Here is a 6,767-nt window from a genome sequence, read left to right as displayed (position 1 = left end):
CGGGACATTGCCTGCTTGTGATAGAATCAAGGGGAGTGATCAGTCACATCTCAATGGAAAGAATGAGTTTAATGATGGTATTGTCACAAACTCAAGATACATGTGCCAAGAAGGAAAGAGATGCATTGTTGGATTCCAGACAAAGAAAATTATTGTGGGTTCTCAGTATTTGTGTGCTTGCACTTTGTTAGGTGTGTTGAAGTACAAATGAAAAGCAGGGGAACTGCCTCAAAATATGTGTTTGTCTTTTGAAGAATACATATGTCAGATAGTAAAAGTAGGAGATATTATGTGATTTTGTGTCAAAATGAATCACACTCTTTAATAATTTTAGGGAGTGATCTTAGAGACCATTGAATGGTAGGTAAACTATTTCAGAAGAAAGTATTAATTTATGTAACTGTAAATGTGAATGACACCAATTAGCTGTTTTAGGAACTGTGTCAGAGTGCCATTAAAAAATGCTGCCAAAATGGTAATTGTTAGGTTTTCAGGTTTCATTTTAAGTGGATTCATGTGACCTTTTGGTCAAGTTACTTATGTCAGAAGGTGGCTGACATTCTAATTGTTGGTCAAACTCATCAAAAGACTTATACAAATGGCCTATGATGATTTAAATCTTACATCTAAACTTATTTTGCATTATTCTGTGTATGTGACTTACCCTCAACCCAGTTTACATTTTTTGGTCCAACTTTTAAAAATTTCATTTTCAGAAGCACTTTGGAAAGCAAGAAAGATACACACAAATTTACTTTGTTGTTGCTGATTGGGAATGTTCACTTTGAAAGATCTGTTAACTAAGCTGACTTATTGAGCCATGAGCCAGTAAGGTGAGCAGCTGATTCAGTTAACACTTGAGTGCTACTGCGTGCCAATTGTCCTTTGTGGTAATGTGAATGTCCTTTCCCTCCTTACTGTGAAAGGAAATAAAATAATGCAGTTTGGCCCCGTGTTTTCATCTGACCAGCACTTTATCCACTTGTAGCCATACCAAATTGTAGGTTAGGTTTTGTTATAACCACTTTCAAAGACACTCCCCAATATGCCACAAGTGAGCACACCAACACAAATGGTGTTGTTTGCAGTCCTGAACCACCAAGTTAAGTGGCATTTCATTGTTTCTCTTAATTCTGTGATGCAGCTAACTATTTTAGGCATACTAAGCCAAATGAGAAGAGAGCACTGGGTGGAAGAGGAGATAGGAAGAGTAAGAGAGACACACTGATTCATACTCTTGGAAAGTATAGTCTCTGAATGAGGCTAATGAGAAAAAGGGTTGTTTTCAAAGAACTAAAAGAATTGTTTCCCATAGTTAACCAGATCTTTTCATTTCCTTTTACATTTAATTAATGTTTTTAAATAATTTTTGCATTTTCCTGCCTGTTGGCTTTTTCTGTTAGGCATTTGCTCATCCTAAACATACTCAAGAGTTTCTTCTTCTAGTTCCACCTCATCTCTACATTTGCAACAATTTTTCTTTGAAAGAACACTCTGCTAGTTTTTCTGACTTTCTTTACTTGCACAGAGGTGAAGAGTATTTACTTTTGGAAATTCTTTACTGTTGAAACTTTTTTATCTGAACAATGTACCATGGGATTCGTTGACTGAAAATAAGTCAGAAACAAAATATATTTAGTTCCCCCACCATTTTTAAAGGTATTTAGTCCCCCAAAAGCAGGGGGGCAGGGGTGGGGCATAAACTATCTCATGATGCATGTATATGCCAGTACTAAAATAAATTTTTATAGCAACAACAAAATCAGTGATTAGAAAATGAGAAACAATAGCTTTGATGAAGTTTGCATTTTAAGCAAATCATATTTGCCACTATTCTCTTTCCTTGCTATTATTAGCTAATTTTATGGGAGATAAAGATAAGTTTGAGATAGGAAGTCTGCACATTTGTTTATTATGTGGGAAGGTTGGTGTTTTTCTGTTTATCTTCATTGGAAATCAATTGATAATGAACTTGAGCCAGTGCTGAGGGGCTTTAGCGCAAGAGAAAACAAGAAATAAGAGGGAGGATTTAATATTTAAAAATTAATATGTTAGTTCACCAGTTATGTTGGCACATTTGTTAGTATGAAAATGTATGGTACAGTTGTTTAGAATGGTGAGGATTGAAATAGTCATGCACAAGTAGTGTGAACTTGAAGAAAATTCACTGAACCTGTCTGATTCTTGTCTCATCTGTAAGGTGGGGATGATAAATATTATTTAATGATTCATTTTTAGAAAGAGAAAATTGTTGCCTTACTGGTCAGTTACAGTAAAGCTTTTTACTGGGCTTTGCCTATAAATGTTTCCTGATGCATCTTATTCCACAAGCCCTACACAATTGAATTGAAATGCTGTATTCTCCACCTTCCTTTGTCATGATATCATCAAAACATCTAAATCCAGAAAAAGTCAAAAGTTTATTTAGCAGTGTGCATCTCCTATAGTTTGCACAAATGTTGCTCTGCATTCCCACCTGTGGCAGCCAACCTGCCTCAAGTTAGAATAATTCTGAAGAGTAGAATAGGGAACTCTTTATCTCCCTATTTAATCAACTGTGGCCTCTACTGCAACTGCATTTCAGTTCAGCTTCTCCCTTCCTAGGTCATGCTTGCTCCACTCCCACAAAGATATGGTTCCTTGGAGTTCTTCCCAGCCTATATACAAATCCACCTCTGTGGAGAGCCATTCTCACACATGACTGGGCGACTCCTGGTTTGGGTCTGAGGCGTTCTGGCTGTGTCGGAGCTTTCCCGGCCCTCTCCTGATGAGAGAACCAGTCCATGTGCGGGTGTGACTGACCACTGACCCCGGGGGCCAATCAGTGACCCTGAGCATGGAGTGCGGCCCCCCTCAACCTTCATTGGGTGGAATTCTCCCCTGAATTTTTTGTTCCCCAATAAAAGGCTACTCCCTGGTGTGCTCCCCCCACCCTCTCTCCTGCTAGCCCTGAGTAATCCTTGCTGCCCTAAGGGTGGTTCGAGGTGGGAGCCAGAGAGGGGAGCCGTCTCGGACCTGGTCATAGAAAAAGGTAACTGAGTCTGTGTGTTTTATTTCAATCTCTGCTAGCTAACTTTTATGCCAAGAACCTCATTAATGAAACCAATGCGCTGGCCGCATGGTGGACGTCTCTTCCCTGGGAGAACTCAAACTAAGGCATCTTATACAATAATTTAAATTAAAAAATCATGGTGACTCAATGGCAAATGGTAGTAGATCAGACCTGGCTGAGAGCAAATTTGGTCAGGAGGGTCTTGAGCTAGTGCCTAAGCTAATTCCCACTGACCCCAGGTTGTGCTTAGAAGAGTGGTTCTGGGTGGGCAGTGGAAATATGTGGGAGCATTTTTTAGTGTTTGGATACACCAAAGTGAGTAGGAGCCAGTGATACTAGACATTTTCTGATATGCATAGTCCCACAAGACAAAAAGCTGTTCCAAATGCTACACAAATTTCTAATATTTCTCTAGACATTCATGACTGTGGAAAAACATGTATAAAATTGAGTTCAGAACTTCATTCCATTTTACATATAAACTCAAAGTTTGTTTTGTAAACTTTTAATATCCATTCAGTGTTTTAAGAATATAATTCCATACAAATTGAGGAAAGATTACATTGTTGTGTTCAGAAATTAATCAAGAGCTTATTAACATTTAACAAAATAGCATTATTGATTCCAAGGCTTTATATGATACATGAATTGCCAAGACACTGTATATATTTTATACATTTGTAGTTCTTGAATTATAGTGATTCTTCTTATAGGTATAATAATTTGTAATTTATTATATTATAGTTAGTAGTACTTGCATATTTCACATATAACTATATGTAAATCTATTTTATTACACTCATTTTTCAGCTTTTTAGTTATGGTATTGAGTTTTTTCCAAATTGCATGTATATATTTAGGTCATGCTATCTGTGGATTTTATCTCAGGAGAGTAAAGGGATTAGAGCTTTTTGTTGTTGTTGTTGTTGTTGTTGTTGTTTTTAATTTTATTTTTTATTGGTTGTTCAAAACATTACAAAGCTCTTGACATATCTTATTTCATACATTAGATTCAAGTGGGTTATGAACTCCCATTTTTACCCCAAATACAGATTGCAGAATCACATCGGTTACACATCCACATTTTTACATAATGCCATATTAATAACTGTTGTATTCTGCTACCTTTCCTATCCTCTACTATCCCCCCTCCCCTTCCCTCCCATCTTCTCTCTCTACCCCATCTACTGTAATTCATTTCTCTCCTTGTTTTTTTTTTTTCTCATTCCCCTCACAACCTCTTATATGTAATTTGGTTTAACAATGAGGGTCTCCTTCCATTTTCATGCAGTTTCCCTTTTTCTCTCCCTTTCCCTCCCACCTCATGTCTCTGTTTTAAAAGTGTAAATGAAATGACAATAAAATACTTTAGACTCACTAAAATGATTACAATTAAAAGAAACAATCTCAATATGGTGGGAGTGTGGTGCAATTGAAACTCACAAATGATGCTGGAGGAGTAAAAAGGTATAATCATTTTGAAAAACGGGAGTTTCTGATAAATAAACAATTCATTTTCTAAAGACTTGCTGATTTTGTTTTTCGGTATTTATGCGAGAGACTTAACATCTATCCAAAAACAAAATCTTGTTCAAGACTATTCATAGCAATTTTATTCATGAAAATCCTGAACTAGAAACAACCTAAGCCATCAATGGGTAAATGAACAATTTATGTGATTTTTATACAAAATTCTACTCAGCAATTACAAAAGAACACATCCTGGTATATATTAGAAAACATGAATCTGAATTTTTTTTTTTAGCAAAAGATGATTGATATCCTTTATATGAGTTTTCAGGAAGCAAAACCCATGTTTAAAAAAAAGTGAAATAATGCTTGTCTCACATATGGAAACTGACTGATTTGAGTTGATGGAAATGTATATATTTTATAAAATCCATAATCCATGTGTTAATATATGTATTTTGTAGTATGTCTATTATACTTCCATTAAAACAGAGTATTGTGGGGAAAATAAAATGGGGAAATACAAGATATAAGGCATAACAGGGTGGGAATCATTGTTCTAGGACATAAAGAATTTCCACCAAGCTCCTGTGAAAGGATGAAGAAGGGCCTGGGGTAGGGTAAGGAAGTGACTCAGTGAAGACTTTTGAGACCTCAAACAAGGCAAGGTCAACTGTTCCCAATTGTAGTTGCCAATTTCACATAAGAGATACATTGCTGGATGCATAGGTGGAAGAAGACACATTTATGAAGGTCAGCAAAGATCAAGGAGACAGAACACAAAATGTGGACACTAAGCTTCCATGTCCTGTGCCATTTATGGAAAGAGAAATAGAAAGGGAAGATTTATTGACAGGAGAACCACCCTGTCAGGGTGTTTAAATTGCCTGGATATTTACTGGAAGTCACTGTTTAACACTGATGGTGTTTTGTGAGATTCAGTCTGTAGGTTGAATCTATTTTTTTAAATGATGATAATAAGGGAGAATTAAGAATAAAATGACTGGGTAGAAAATAACATCTCCTACCCCTACCCCATTGCGCAGTTATAGAGCTACAATCCTTACCAAGTTGTAGGAGATTGAGAGAATAATTAAAGTCCTGGACTTAAATTTGTATCAGTGCTGGAAGGTGTCTCCTCCGGAGCAAATCACTCAGCTAGTGAGTGAGCAGAGCACAGCACTGTTGAAGAGTCCCATGAACATGGAAATCTTGTAGGTCCTACAGTGAGTTACACTTCAACAATGTTCATTATTTATCAAAGACAGGAACTGTCTTGAACTGTGTTGAAGTAAATGCAATTAATTTTATTTTTGATATTGTTTATGATGAAAAAAAAGCACATCTTCAGTTTCTCTGACATGGTTTTGACTGAGAGATAATGAGACTAATGTGACTTTCACTTTCAATTATCATATGAAGCCAATATATTATCATTAAATAGGAAATATTTTTGTACTTTTTTTCTGAGCATAAAATGTACTTATAGTAACTGTACTGTGAATATATAATTAATGGTAAATTTAAATGCCTCTTTTGACCATATAAAAGACACTATTGCTCTCTTCAGCTAAATAGACTCAATTCTCTTGAGAGGGCAGTGTTCATGAGTGCCACTTACTGGTTGATATATTTATGGTGCTCTCACTGCCAGTATTATTATCTGTTGCTGGCTCCTGGGAGCAAAGGGACACAAAAATAAAAAAACAAAAAAGGAATACTTTGCCCTCCCCATACTAGATTCTTCTTTGAGTTTTGTTTCCCCTCCACAATCTTCCTGCCTTTGCTTACTTTTCTGTATCTTCAGCTACTTGTATTTTTGTTATTTGCCTAGAATTTATAGATGTTTGGCAGATGGTCTCAAAGGGGGTTAAGTTGTCATAATGGTATGGGAAATTGAATGATACGGTTTTGGTTGTAGGACTGTATGAATCTTTGAATAACCACACTGAGCTTTAACCTGCTGTAAGCTGGATTTATTTGAGACAAAATCCTGGTTTCTGAGGTCGGTTTCCCTTCTATATGGGTACATTTTTTTCACCCACAACTGGCACCTATAATTTTCCCTTGGAACCTGTGTTTTCTTGAATTCCCTACTTTCCCAGAATTCCTGATTTTTAAAGGTTACAGTTGTATTGAATTTAAAATTCATCTTCTTCCCCATTTATCCAAGATTCTAGAGGTGAGGGATTCCTTATTTTATCCATCAACTCCATTGACAGGAGAGAAATAGATAGACCCTTGA

The sequence above is a fragment of the Callospermophilus lateralis genome, chromosome 6 (genome assembly GCF_048772815.1).
Source record: "Callospermophilus lateralis isolate mCalLat2 chromosome 6, mCalLat2.hap1, whole genome shotgun sequence".
NCBI lineage: Eukaryota > Metazoa > Chordata > Mammalia > Rodentia > Sciuridae > Callospermophilus > Callospermophilus lateralis.
The sequence above is the reverse complement of the archived record's forward strand: the minus strand, read 5'-3'. Positions refer to the sequence as shown.